The 14933-nt window shown below is 32.0% G+C and overlaps 1 long non-coding RNA gene across 1 annotated transcript; it reads right to left on the reverse strand.

Annotated features, from left to right (window-relative positions):
• Positions 1-11332: 11332 nt before the first annotated feature.
• On the reverse strand, positions 11333-14075 carry LOC120146631. Its single transcript, XR_005518243.1, has 3 exons — positions 13886-14075; positions 12649-13284; positions 11333-11706 (listed from the first exon to the last, which is right to left on the reverse strand). It is a non-coding gene; the product is annotated as an uncharacterized LOC120146631 (long non-coding RNA).
• Between the last annotated feature and the right edge of the window lie 858 nt (positions 14076-14933).

Consider the following 14933-nt stretch of genomic DNA (forward strand, 5'->3'; position numbering starts at 1 on the left):
CGCATATTGTTATCAGTCTGATCATGAACACAGTCAGAAAATTGTATCAAAGGAATCGCTCCTGACTGATCCACAATAACATCTTCAACCATGATTACTGTAGACACCCGTTTTTGTCCGGGTCTTTTCTATCTAATTGTAATTATTATTATTATTATTATTATTATTATTATTATTATATTATTATTATTATTATTATTATATTATGCTTATTTATTGTTATTAATATATTACAAATTTTTGCAGGCTCAAACCCGAAGCCCATCAGATACAAAGCCCAATGCCCAGTCATCAAGCCCAGATCCGTCCTGAACTGGCCCAACAGTGCTCAAACCCGTTAGGGTTTCATTCTCTTCAGCTTCCAGCTGCCTCTCATCAGCCGTTTGGCCTTCTAGCTCCAGCCACCGCTTGGCCTACCAACTTCCACAGTCGCACGCGTGAGCTGCCGCCGTTAATTCCTCAAGCCATTACCGACAATCCTGAACCAAACAGTGATGGTAAATCTATCAACACTGACCGGTTTCTCAACCAAATCAGAGCAATAGTAAACCTAAATTGAAAACCTATTTAAAAACGAAATAAATCCCGAAAATTCAGGATTTCACCAGCTACCAAATCAACCCATAATTTCCCTAAGTTCTAGATATCATCATTCAGCAACCACAACAAAAAGGAGAAGAGGCAACCATTTTAAAGGGGGCATTCGGGAACCAAAAAAAAAACAAGAAAAAAAGAGAACTACTCGAACCAAAAAAAAAACCAAGAGGGAAATAGAGAGAGAGGAGACCATACCTTGATCGGAGAAGTCATCGAGAGGAGGAAGGGTCACCGGTTTCTTGTTTTCTCAAAAGGTATACCTTAGATTTAAGGGTTTAGGGTCGGTTTTAGGTTAGGTAGGGGTGATTTTCGGGTTGAGGGTAAAGGAGGGGGTCTTTTGAGACTGTTTACTCCCTCCGACCGCCGGGCACTGCCGTTCTGGCCGTCATGGGCCTCCGGGATAGCCGCCGGTATGAGGCGGCCCTTTCTTCCCCGATGAGAAGAAGTTGAGAGAGTTTTAAAACTCTCTCACTTCTGTTTTCTTTGGATGAGAGGCAAATGAGGGGATGGATGAATGAAAGCCCGTTTTTGGGCTTATGTAATTTGATCAAAACGGCGCCGTTTCAAGGGTCTGGGCACCCGTGTTTTGCAAGCATGGGGTAACTACACTTTAGGTCCCTTCTCCTTTGTAATGCTTTATTTAAGTCATTTAATGAAATTATTATTGTTTATTTCGAGCTTTTTAGTTTTTAATGATTGCATTTCAGTCATTAATTGTATATTATGTTTGCTGATATTATAATTTGGTTGTGATATTTATATTATTTCGTTTTAGTCACTGTTTCAGTTTATGTGCATTTTCCTTTGATATTCGGATTTGGTCATGAAATTTGCAAATGTTATATATTAGTCACCGTTCATGTTTTATATCATTTGTCTATATTGATTCTGGATTTAATATTTTCAAATATTTCAATTTAATCACTGATCCCATGCATTTTATTATCTTTACTGTTATTTGAATTTGGTCACCATATTCGTATATATTCTATTTTAGTTATTGTTTGATGTTTGGTTTAATTACTTTGTGATCTTTTATGTTTCTGTTTATTTCATTTTAGTCCTTACTCTTTTATATTACTACTTTCGTGAATGTTGGAATCTGATCTCGTATTGTGTAATTATTTTATTTTAATCACTGAATATAACTTTGCATTTTTAAATTTTGGCTTCAAGTTCTAATTGCTTTTATTTTAGTCATTTTCTGTTTTTTTTAATATATTTGGTTTAATGTCTATTTTATTTTCTTTTGTTTTGGGCATCTATGTTTCCTTGTTTATATTTTAGTCCTACTAATGTATATTATGTCATCTTTGTGGATACTTGACTATGGTCCCAATGTTTGTAATAGTTTCATTTTAGTCATTGATTTTATATGTTAGGTATTTTTGTTAATGTTCGAATTTATCCCTGACATTTGTGAATATTTTATTTTTATTCATTTATGTATGATTTTATTGTACTTGTTATTCGGTTATTTGTATTATGTAAATAATGTTTTTTAGTAATGTAAATATTTTATTTTGTATTTCCAATTACATTTATTTTCATTATATTTTTATCTATGTATGAAATATTCGATTATATTTTCAAGAACACGTATGCGTAGAATGGGCGTGGAAAGTACCACTTGGTCGAAGTGGTACGATCCGATACGGCATTTTAACGACATAGGAACTTGCAACAAGTCGAGTATATTTTACTAATTAATTTATTTTAATAATGCAATGTGTGGTTTTTTAATTCAGTATTTATTTCATTTTTATTTGAATGCAAACGTTAATTTCATTTATATTCGATTTGCATATTTATCAATGAGGGAATATTCTTTTATTAACTAGAAATAGTCGAGTTAGCTTTCCTGATGAAGGATTACTAATTTCGATATTTCTTTCCGAGTTAAAGAATTTTCTGTAATTAATTTATTCGAAGCAAATTGATTAAATTTCAATAAAAGGATCACATCTTAATTTTATATTCGATTTGTAATTTCTACCATTACGACAATGTGTAAGCGACACAATACCCGTTTTTGGGCGTTATGGGGTGTTAATCCTTCCCTACACGTAACCGATTCCCGAATCCATTTAATCGAATCTTTGGTGACGCATACCAAATTTTGTCTTATAAAAATGATTTTTTTTAAATTGTTTTAAAAGACGTTTTTAGGTATTCGACCTACCTAACCTAAAGGTCGATGGCGACTCTATTCAATTTATTCCAAATTAATTCCAAATTCCCCAAATTTTCTAAATTAAAGTCATAATTGTTGTTAAAACAATATTAAATTATTTTTTGAAAAATGGTTATGACAGCTTGGCGACTCTGCTGGGGACATCTTTTTTTAGAGAGTCAGGCTGTATGTCGTTTACATATTGTCATCTTGGTGGAAATTATGATTTCTAGTTTTTAGTTAATTTATGATCCGTTTATTGAAATTTTTAATTGCTTCGTTTTTTTCGTACTAACATTTTATTTTTGGCTTTCAGCTTTGTCAGGATTTTATCATTTTTCCTTGTTTTGTTTTCCTTTTGGGTCGAAGGTAGGTATGTTCCTCCTCACACACATCACATACATGTGCATAACATAAGCTCTAGACACGAGCTTCGATCCAAATTAGTCGGGGTGAGTGCTTTACTTTCGTAAGAATTTATTCTTCGTATGAGTTTTAGCAAATAACCCATGGGATACATATCTTATACCTTCGTAGGGATTTATTCCTCGTATGGGTATAAGACATTGAATCCCCTCGAATTGAACTCGTTCCGTTTGAAACCTGTAATGGGTGAGGATCGAGGGTCTGGCAGCCCAAGGGGGCACCGACATCAAGGACAATTCGAGTCCCTTTTTCCGTTAGAGCCGAAACCAAGCATATAGTGAACCGTCGAACGATCACCCTAGGTATAGTCATACCGAACCTTTGTCCGTCAGTAGGTACCCAAAATAGGTGTACACGAAGGAGGAACGATTCTAAACCTTAACCTTTTAAATTTGTAGAATATATTTTTTTTCCGAATAAAGCATGCGAACTAGATACCATGCAGTTAGGACCAATTTCTTGAAAATAGATCATTTTGGGTAGATAGCATGTCCGGGTAGGATTGTTATTTAATTGAAAGCATGTTTGGGTAGATATCATGACGGGGTAGGTGTTATATCCATCTCTGAATTACATTTTTATTTGTATCAATTATTTTACATGTACTAACTTATTTTTCTCTTTTGTTTGTGTATACTAACTTATTTCTTCTCTTTTGTTTGTGTCATTTTGTCATTTGCATTGCATTGCATTGCATCATCATAATGCAAAAGTGTTGATCCGTAAGGGGATATTCGAGAGAAAATTTTCACAAGAAGAGATGAAAGTTTTCAATCAAGCGATCGCATACACAGACATGCATCGAGGGCTAAAAAGAAGTCCAGAGTACAAGAATGAGATTTTCTCGAATATCGTGCATCATTCGAGACTGGTATGATAATCCACTGATCTAAGGAGTAATCTAGCAGTAGATTCTCATCCACAATTATTCCATCGTTAACCATCAGGGAGTGAAGCACAAACTTCAGCATAGCCGAGGTATTAATGGAGTTAGTTTACAGAGCATTGAGGGGCAGCGGTTCCAAGTACAAAGATCCGAGACGAAGCAGTGAGCTCAAAGATCGTGCATCATTCAATACTGAGATGATGATCCACTGATTCAAGGAGTAATCTAGCAGTGGAGTCTTATCTACAATCATTTCATCGCTAGTTATCAAAGAGCGACACACCGACCTCATTACCACCGAGGCATTAACGGAGTCAGATTACAGGGCGCTTGAGGGGCATCATTATTGAGGACGAAGATCCGAGATGAAGCAGTGATCCATTCCAGGCTCACCATCTAAGCGAAGACATGTTTGTAAATTGGATTGTCTTGTAATGTGAAAACTTTTATTTCTGGTGAAGACTATTCTATGATATTCATCGTTGGGGTCAACATTTTTCCATCTGCATTTGCATCTTTTTATTTTGCATATATATTTTATTTTTAAGCATTTTCATATGCATCATTCATAAAAATATGAGATCAATTTGTGGAGAAGTCAGTGGAAGTAATCCTGATCACGTGACCATATTGAGAATATAAACAAGAAGCTGAAATCAACACGATAGAAGCTTGTTCGATTGAGTCTTCCAGGATGATCCGAGAAAAGAGTCTTCATTCCCTAAAGTCCATGATGTTGATATCAAATAGGAAGCCCCAGACCTTCCGCTGAGAACTGTAGGACACTGAAGTGCAGGATCCATAACTTGGATTCAGGGCATGTACAATCGAAGACATTGGGGCATTGCATCTAACACTTGAACTGAGAGATTGTTTTGTTTGAACTCGTTTTGTTATGTCTTTTATATTTGTTTAAATATTTTTAATCTTAATATTTGAACTTATGCTACCTTCTAAGGTTGAATAATTGAACGAATTTTAATCTTGAGTTCTTTGAATATCAAATGAATTACGTATTCTCTTAATTCTTCAAGAATTATAGATTTTTTACATATGGAAAGATTAGACCTTTCTTATCCTGTCTAAAACCCCAAAATAAAATCTCTTGATTTTTTACCCAAAATAATTCATGGTCACTACCAAAGAACCAATTTTGACCTTCCCTCTCTTTATAGACCTTGAAACATTACTTTTATCTTTTAGAGACACAAAAATTTTTCATACCCATACTTTTCTTTGAGCCAATAAATTCACACCATCGTCTTCTTAGACGCAAAACCAACATTTTTTACCAATAAAACCTACAGACGTTGAGTATACTGTTCACTTGAACATGAAATGTCCTACAAGAAGAAACAATGTGGGGCATCTTGAAGCGATCTTCTAAGGACGAGCCTGAGCAATTGAGGCATACCGGGAGCAAGAAGAAGAAAAAGAAGAAATTATTTCAAAATGATTTTATCATGCATTAATTATATTTTTTCATGTGAATAAAAATTAATCCTGAAAATCTATCCCCCTGGGGATACCTCTTTCGCAAGGATTTCTATGTATGAGATGATGAACGGCTTTCTTTCTTTATCCCTTCACAAAAGGAGAAATAATCCCTTGTCCCCATTTGCGGAATGATATTTTCTTCTGATTCAACCATAATCAAGGATCACCCTCCATATTGGGGGGCAAGTTAGAGGAAATCTGCTCGTATGAGTGAAGACCATTGATCCAGATAAGATACCGAAAGGTGAACCAAATACACGGTGCAAAGATCATATTAAAGCGAAGAGAAAAGAAAAACAAAGAGAAAGAAACAAAGTGAAAAAAGAAGAGAAAGTGGACAAAGAGCACATACAAAGAGTCTCTCGACTCAAATGACACATCAAGTTTCAAACTATGAGATTGATCCAGAATTAGTTCACCAGAAGATCATAGAACATCAAGAGAAGACAAAGGACTCATACGAGCATATTCAAATTGAGCAAGGCAAGATTGAAGGCATCAGAGTTAATTGATCCTTGGTTCAATCACCTTTCAACACTTGTTTGGGCCTTTTATCCATTTCTTTCATAACCCTGAACCATGGCCTACATTACGTGCCTAAAAAGTCCATTCTAATCATACATGGATTTCTAATCAGAAAAGACTATCTTCAGATTTCATTCCGCTCATCAGGATTATTCTTTATTTACAAAAGGTTTTCCAAAATCTTTAATGCATGATAGAGAAAAAAAATAACAAAGGGGGGGGGTTCAAGACGTAAATCATGAATAACGTCTTGAAACCAAAGGAGGATTCGAGTTGAAAACCTAAAAAGGTGGCTCGAATAGTAAGACTGTACAACTATTGTAGAGGAAGCGATCGTACAAATCCCTTGATGAGGCATCATATTAAGCGTATGATTTTCCAGATAGAGTACTGAGAGTGCTAATATTAAAAGGAAATTACATGAATTGTATGAATTTCCTATGGAATGTATGGATTCCAATATTGATAAATGGTTATGGCAAGTATATTGGTAAACTAAGCTTACGAGCTTATGGAATAATGGTAAGTGTATTGGTAAAATAAGTTACGAGCTTATGGGATAAATGGTAAATTTATTGATAAGAAATGTTATATTATTTTGATCAGGCTAAAATAATGGATATACAAATAACATGATTTTATAGCATTTTGAATTTGACATTGAAATTCATGTATGAATTGTATTGCACTGATTATTGTTTTAAATTGCCTCACTAAGTTTATATTTAGTGTGTGATGATTTTCACGCGTAGGTAAAATGCCAGTAGTGGAATAAAGAGTTCAAAGTGTCATCGAGCATCGAGGAGTATGTTTCAATATCAGTAAGACATCCTACTGATGGAATTTGACTTAGATAGTGGAATGTAATTAATAATGTTCTATTTGTTTTGTTGAACAAATTTAGAAACAAAATGGTAATCTTTATAGTGATGAAAGGATAATTTTTTATGAATTTATATGTATTTTTAGAAATTACTATAGCAGTATTGTAGCAGTGCATCGATGCACAATTTTAATTTGAAATTTGGTGCATCGATACACTGTTCACATACTGTAGCAGTTCATCGATACACTATTCACGGTTACTATTCACTATTCATAAAAAATCTTTTGTTTTAAATTTGTTATAATGAAATATAATTCATATGATGTGATATTTTTATAATATCATTTACCATTTTAAGAAAATAAATTTTAAATCACTTTTGAAGAGGAAATGGTTTTCGAAATATCGGGTGACATCTATAATCTATATAAGTATAATTATACGGGTTATGGTTGTTACATTTATTTGTTTCATAGCTACAGGTTTAGCCGATTCTAGGACTAAACCGAGGTTATTTTGAGTAAAAAGTGTATACATGCCACTAGGATGTCAAAAGTTACTGATAGTTATATATATACTGTGATAATGCTTATAGGGAGTAAAGTTATTCTTTACTAATGTATGATGATTCTGACTATGTTCAGATGTTGGAATTAAAGACAAAGGTTAGAAAGTTGAAAATGTTGAAAAGAAAGTCGAGATTGAAATCGACCAAAAAGGGACCCGGCATGACTTATGTAAAACACCTTATAATGAAATATAATTCATATGATATGATAATTTTATAATATAATTTACCATTTTAAGAAAATAAATTTTAAATCACTTTTGAAGAGGAAATGGTTTTCAAAATATCGGGTGACATCTATAATCTATATAAGTATAATTATACGGGTTATGGTTGTTACAAACAAAGTGTGGGAGAGTCTCTTGAAGCCACTAGTCAACGGTAATAGATATTTCATCCCCATACCTGAAGAAGTCTATAGTCTTGTAATGGCGGAGCCTCTCCAGTGAGTAATCATGGGTACTACAGTAGGAGATACTGGTGACGCTGGTGGAATAGTTAGTGCTCTAGGAATAACATGAAAGATATGTCTAAGTGCAAAGGTCAGATCTCTAAAGAAGGACACCTCCTCAATCCCTGCATCTCTTGAAGTCTAATAATTGACTTACCAATTTTAGTGTTATCTATATTTAATATTGGTAGATTATTGTCAATATATTTTCCATATTTATTGTATAGTTTACTTTCTTTTATAATAAAGAATACTTTGTATATGTAAGTCTTTAAAGTAGTAACCTAGATACAAAAATGCAATAGATTATTTTTTACTATTCTGTAACTCTACATGGCTTAAGAGAAGGTTTTTTCATGATTTCTTTTTAACGAGGATTCATAAATTTCCACATGTGTGGTTAATTTCTTATGTTTCTATTCGTTTTTGAGGCTTTGCCTCTGTGTTTGAGGTTGTTATTTTTTTAGTACTTGAATTTGTAATTCAAGATTATAAAAAAACTTTGATTTACACGTTGTTGTTAGAATTACTGTAAAGTTCAATGGTAGAAATTATGCTCTTTGTTCATAAGCGTTCCTTACCTTCATTGGTTCTCAAGGATGTGATTATCATCTCACTAAAATGATGAGAAAAATCAAATATTCTAGATATTTAGTTTGGCTTCAATCTGATTATGTTGTAAAAATGTGGTTGTTGAATTATTTGGAATCATAGATTGTCGCCTCCATTGGGTTGATTTTAACTCCTAAGGAGTTTTGGATTCTATCAAGGAGATGTTTTAAAATTATGGTAACAATTCTTGAATTTTCTCTTTATTTCAAGACTTTTGGATAACAAACAACGTGAGAAATCCCTTTCAGATTTTTTTTTACCTTTAGAGGAATTATTAACGAATTTCATGAATTGCAAGGATTTGAAGATAGATTAAACCTTTTATCAGAACAGATTAAGAATCTACCGGGAGGCTTCCCTACGGATAATGGCTTCAAACTAACGTTTTTCTCCTATCTTTAACGTTTATGAGAGTTTAATGGTATAGGACAAACATAAAAATTACGTCCTTAATAATAAGTATAGAAGAAAATTGAATCATAAAAACAAATAAAATTAAATAAATTTACTTATAAATTATTTTTATTATATTTAATAAACTACCTAAAAATACATCATACTTTAAATAGTAAAACATCAAGAAACTTTATTAAACATTCAACTATTCACACAAAGCACAAACTAAATTACTTCAGTAGTTAAAGGAATTGTTGTTATTCCTAGAGGTCACAGTTTTGAGCACCAACAATTGTAAAGATAGTTGAGCGTTCATTCTCAAATGATTAAGAGTATTTTAAATAGATATTTTTTTTGTAATCACTTTAGCTTAATAAAAAAACTATTCGCACAAAACAAACATAATAATACATGTTAAATTTTAATCTTCACCATCTTGACAAAAAATAATAAAAGAATAATTAAGTGAAAAGTAAAAAAATAATTTAAAAAATCACATCAGCATCGTCATTATTTTTTAATGATGGATAATAAAAAAACATTAGATATGACTTCGAAAAAAAATTATAATTAAATGATCAAAATAAAAATAAAATAATAAATGTATAATTAAATAGATAATTTATCATTTTCAATTATATGTGAATTTAATTTAGGTCCCAGACAAGAGTGAGCCCGGACCTGTCTAAAGTACCACTCAAATAAAATGCCGAAACTTTTATTTCAAAGAATATTATAATATTATAATATTCATTTTAAATGCATGGTTGTCAAATGAGATTTTGTTTAATTTTAAAATTTCATATCAATAAAGGTAACAATTTTATTCTGATGTTAAGAACGAAACTTAAATTTTCAAATTGACAAATTAAGACTAAATTTTTAATAATAGAATTAAAAGAATAAAATTCTCAAAATGAAAAAATACATGAATGTAGAGCATGTTTTATTTGTTTATACAAATATATAAACTATTTTTAACCTCAAATTCTAAACTAATTAAATTAAAGATTACTGCGTACTTAAACACAATGGGACTCATCATCTCCAACTATTTCAATAGTAACTGTCAATTCAATAAATATTTAATAATAGATGTAAAAAGACTTATTGAATCTTATTATTGCCGAATTATTATATTATGGCAACATTAAAATATTTAGAATATAATTAATAATGAGTTACAATCCAATTCTATAATATAATTTTTCAAAAATTTTATATAAATTTAGGATAATTGGATGAATAAAAAAATGATTGAGATTAATCTTTTGTTTTTTTTTCAGTGAATATCATCTCATTTTATACTATTAATCTAAATATTTTATTTATTCTCGTTTAATTATCTTAAATCCGTGTAAAACTAAAATATTTTAAAGTGTGTAAGTGGATCCTATCTTATTAATAATAATTCGATTTTCCAATATCTTGAAAGTTGTAGGTTCAAACAACAATTAAACATGCAATAGTATTTAATTTAAGGATTTGAAAACTAAAACTAGGGATGGGCATGAGACTCAAACCCAACGCTCGAAGCCACTCGATCCAGTTGAGTCGGATTTTAAAAAAAAATCAGGTTTGAGTAAAATTTTTAGAAAATATGTTTGGTCGAGTCATATTCGAGTTTAGGGTGAAAAATATACGACATGACCCAACCCAACCCTAAAAATAATAAAAATCTACCTTATATATTTAGAGATAATTATAATAATATCTTTATATATTATTTTTTTCACTTAGATCCCTATTTTTTATTGAATAAAAATAATATTTTATTATAAATATATTTATTTTGGATTGAATTGGATCAAGTTGAAGTTTTATTTCAAGTGACTCCTAAACTCGAGTCGAATTCAGGTGAAGGGTATATTTTTTCGATTCGGATAGGATCGACTAAAATTCCAATCCGATCCAACCCTAAACTAGTTAAGTCATTGAATAAAAATAAATATAGAAATATTCTTATATAATAATATTATTAATTTTCTGTTTGAGTTTAGTGTCTCCACTTAATCGGTCAACAACTCAGTTGAATAAGTACAAGATTATCTTTATTTATAATATGCAACAAATATTATTGTACGGCTCAAACAAGAACACCTCAAATGCGAAGATAGACGAACTGACCAAAAAAACTGAAAATTTTGTGTTTGATTGGATTTTAACTTGTTCCCTAATGCACATAAAACATTTAAGATAGAACTATTCAAGTTAATCAATTAACAATCATTCAGCCTAACTTTGCTGTCACAAACCCAGCACAAAGTTTAATACCAGGAGATGCATGAAGTTCCTTTTTAAGGACATGATTGAACTTATGAATATAAAAACACATTAATTACCAAGAAATAATGGACAACAAGAGGGTCGTACATCAAGAATAATAAACATAATCATGATATTAGAAAGAAAAAAAAGTGACGATGACAAAATTGAAATCTCAAATAATATATATATATATTACATATAGACACAAAAGATGAGTCAAACTAAGCTGGCCCACAAAGAAAGCTCCTCTCAATTGGAAGCATTCCATTTTCAATGTAGAACAACAAAAGAAAACACTTGCTTCTTTTTTTTTCCTCACAAATCAACTCAACATTTCTAACATAAAGATTAAACTCGTTAGCAAGTGACTTCTACCTGATTGCATCATTAGAGCTCAAAATAATGGCCGAACTACATAATTGTACATGCACAAGTTTTTTCGACTCCGTTACTGAATTCATCATCTGATCCACCCGTTTCACTGACATTAAATAAACTATCAATATCAGTAAAGAAAAACTCAACAAGCAAAGAGAATATAAGAACATTCTATCAAGGATAATGAACCAAGCCAACCAACCAATCAGATAAACAAGTTATATATATAATTCTTCGCTAAACTACTTTTATTGGAACCTATGCCATATGTATCTCCTCCCATTAGCTATCATTGTGTAGAAAACATAGGGATTTGAAAAAATAAATCACCATAACAAAGCGCTTGTATACCTACTAGTACCCAATTCAAATAAAAAGTTAATCCAGAAGCCTTAGAATGGTTGAACCTAATACATAATCTACCATTCAAGCAGTAATTTCTTGTGAAGACAGCTACCATTCAAATTAGTATCAAATAAAGTACTCAAACACCTTACAAAATCCATAGATGTATGCTAGTTATGTTGACACATTTACACAACTTACATTTTTTTCCAAATAGATAGGTCATCACATGAATGAGATCTTGAGAGTAGATGCTATAAAATCAGATCTATGCATTGGTTGCATCTACCTTTTCACATCTTTATAGACTATAAAAACAAACCCAAAAGAAATCGTCCGCTATATCCCAATTTGTGCAAAGGGTGCCATGGCAATGCCATTAGTATGGCTTGCAGAAAAAACTTGAGTAGTTTACCAAGCAAGAATACAAATTTTTGACTAATGAGAATATATTTACAACCTATTGTTAGGAGTGTTTGTAGATTTATAGTTGCATCTGCTCAATATTACAAAACCATCTTAATATAACTAGCTTTAGGAAAAACAAGAAAGAGTTGTAAACATTAGGGGACATGGTATTACTTTAATTAATAGGGCAAATTAACAAGTTGCAAATAGCATAAAAACAAACTTAAAATATGTTTGGAAATTGTAATGCATTGCTTATAAAACTTTAATTTTGAAGACAAATTTCGTGTACCTGGGCTCAAATTCCCTGATTTCAGCAAGCTCACTCCCATAAGCATCAGTCCAGTGCACCTTTTAGTTCTGTATGACTCGGGTTATCGTCATCCTGTCCCCCAATGCCTCACGATCATTAACACCCTCGAGAGAAACTGAGCACTACTTAATTGCTTCTTCAAACTACTTTTCAAAACAACCTTTCTTACATTGATATTGCCATCATCAAGCTCATTTGCTTGATCGTTACCCTTATCTACAACGCAAGAGTCCGGCAAGACATCCTGCTGTAGAACAGGACCAATTTTCAAAGGTGACGGTGTTTCAAGCCCTGCAGAAGTGCGACGAAAGCAGACAAAAGAGGCGCACCCGCAGGGAAGCCGATTCTTGATGGAAGCCAGTTGGAGGTCAGGGTCAGGTTCTCGGTCTACCAACTGGAAATGGTTCCACGGTGAAACTCTCATGGACCTGTCCTCGTGCTTCTGACCCAAGAGAAGAAGGGTCAAACCCTTCCTATACCCAGACGCTGAAGAAGAGAAGAACCCTCCTTCTACTGTCAATAACATCAGTTCTCATCTGGGGCACCCCGACAACACCTTTTTTTTCTTCTCTTTTCAACACTCCTTTGATCACAACAAACCGAACCAAACTACCCCTAATCCCATCCACCAATATATCAGTCAGTGATATTATCAAGCTTTCCAAATAATGAAATTTTAAAATCAATTAAAGATCTTAAATTCTATTTATGGTTTACTAATTAAGTGAATCCTAAGTAACCTAACTCATTGCAGACATAATAACTACTTTGTTCCCAAAAACTGCAATGATTATTAACATGGTAACCACCTCATCAAAGCACGCAAAATTAAGATCTATAATTTTATTAAATAAATAAAATCCAATAACATTACTTCAGTCAAATTTAACACTAAAAGAATCATGAAATAAAATAACATTATTGAACAAATATAAAGAAATTATCAAGAACATCAAGTCGATCATAAAAATTAAATTCTTTTAAGAATGATTTAAGATCTGTCTCCAGTTAAAGTAAGAATGATCGGCTCAAAGCAATTCTCTCTGTTTGATTGAACTTGAAAGCAATAAGGAAAATGGAACAGGTAAAAATGTTGGCAGCCAACAGTTCAAACTGAAAACTCCTTTTTGCTTTATTTGTTCTTTTTATTTTTCTCGGGAAACAAACAGGAACTCAGATTAAAAAAGAAAAAATGAAAAGGCGCCTGGGAGTTTACTTGATGACGATTAAGCGGATCTGGCGTGTAGGAGAAGAAGAAAAAACCCAGGGAATTCCGCCGGCGCCGGCAGGTTGGCCGTTGGTGGCGTAGTAATGAATCGGCGAAATTGAAATCGGGAGCCAAAAATCAGAGAGAAATGATGATTAAAAAAGGGTGAAAAAAGGAAATAAATATTGGAATAAAAAGAATAAGAGTTTTATATCCGGATGGAATTATTTGTAGGGAGAGTGACACCCGCGGAGCATGATAGTAATTCTTCTTTTATTTTATTTTTTTCATTTTTCTCAAAAACTTTTTTATTATTTGGAGGAAAAGGAAAAGTACGATGCGTTATGAAAGCGTGTGTTGGGAATGTAATATAGGGTAAACTACTTAAATGACCACTTATTTGTAAGGTTGGTGTCAATATGACCACTATATTTTTAATTTGTTTAACATGACCTATTTAAGTGATTTCAATTAAACCATTTTCCTTTAAAATTTAGTCGAGTAATTGACATGGTAGTTAATAAAATTAGTATACTTATATATTTAGTCCTCATAACTTATACATTCTCTCAACTTAGTCCTAATTTTAATTTACTTCCTCAATCAAATTGTAATTCATGTCACCATCTGATTAGATGTTCTTTTAATTTTAATCTAATTAATTTAAGGGTAAAGTACACAAATGGTATCCTGACTATAGGATATTATTTTATTGAGTTCATCAACTTTTTTTTTATTAATTTGGGATAAGTATAAGGCAATATGTTCAAAGAGAATTCTCAACCTTTCGACATTAAAGGCATCTATGGTGCTTGAGCCTGAGCTCTCAAGGAATAACGACAATTCCTTTACTACAGATGTCACTTGGTTCGTGCTTCATCGACTATTAAAAGTTACAAAATAGTCCTCTAACCATAAATAATTACTTTATTAAGTCCCTCAACTATTAAAAGTTACTAAATGAGCACTCAGTAATTTATTATGTTTTAAACTAGTCATTTCTATAAAAAAAACATTTAATGGCAATCTAAGTTGGACGTTAGCTTGCTGACTTAGA

Source organism: Hibiscus syriacus, unplaced genomic scaffold (assembly GCF_006381635.1).
Source record: "Hibiscus syriacus cultivar Baekdansim isolate YM2019G1 unplaced genomic scaffold, ASM638163v2 tig00002511_pilon, whole genome shotgun sequence".
In the NCBI taxonomy this organism is placed as follows: Eukaryota; Viridiplantae; Streptophyta; class Magnoliopsida; order Malvales; family Malvaceae; genus Hibiscus; species Hibiscus syriacus.